Here is a 657-nt window from a genome sequence, read left to right on the forward strand (position 1 = left end):
AGAGAGAGAGAGAGAGAGAGAGAGAGAGAGAGGGGAAAGGAGGAGGAGGAGGAGGAGGAGGAGGAGGAAGATGCCGCTGCTGCTCCGTCCGTCTGCGCTGCCTTCATAGTCCTCTTCATAGTCCCGTCCTCTGGGCAGGATGAAGTACCGACACCATCATCAGCTGTGGTTTTGTAGTACAAACGTCGTGCACGAGCGCGGTCACGTCAGTCGCCTCGGTCTCCAGTCCTGAGTGACGGTCCCGCGGTTCGTCCGCTCTGCACCTGTCTGCGCGTGCGAGGCGGCGTAACAGACACGGAGCTCTGTCCATGGTACCGACCGACCGACCGACCGACCGAGCGACCGGGTCGTATGTGTTCCGCTGACCGCCTGCCTCAAACCGCGTCCGTTCGATTAATCGAGCCGATAGATGCAGGTGACCTGAGGCTGTGACGTCACCTTTGAGTTTCACCTTGGAGAAGACGAACGCTGGAAAGGTGAGACACGTGGGACACTGGGACATGTTGTTGTTGACATCACATGACAGATGTCCACCAGGGGGCGGCGCTGTGTGTCTGAGGCTCATTGTTTGTGAATTTGTTTTATTCATTTTCTGCCACTTCACGATCCAGAGTCACAGAGGAGCGGGGGCTAATCTGACCTGGGGGGGGGGGGCAG

The 657-nt window shown here is 58.1% G+C and overlaps 1 protein-coding gene across 1 annotated transcript in view; it reads left to right on the forward strand.

Moving 5' to 3' along the window:
- The first annotated feature begins 20 nt into the window (after window positions 1–20).
- inpp5ja (inositol polyphosphate-5-phosphatase Ja) overlaps window positions 21–657 on the forward strand; it is a 9,287-nt gene continuing 8,650 nt past the window's right edge. Inside the window, exon 1 of the mRNA XM_008326359.2 lies at window positions 21–476. The gene's annotated coding sequence lies outside the window, so the exon portion shown is untranslated. The remainder of the gene's footprint in view (window positions 477–657) is intronic.

The sequence above is a fragment of the Cynoglossus semilaevis genome, chromosome 14, assembly GCF_000523025.1.
Source record: "Cynoglossus semilaevis isolate Cse_v1.0 chromosome 14, Cse_v1.0, whole genome shotgun sequence".
In the NCBI taxonomy this organism is placed as follows: Eukaryota; Metazoa; Chordata; class Actinopteri; order Pleuronectiformes; family Cynoglossidae; genus Cynoglossus; species Cynoglossus semilaevis.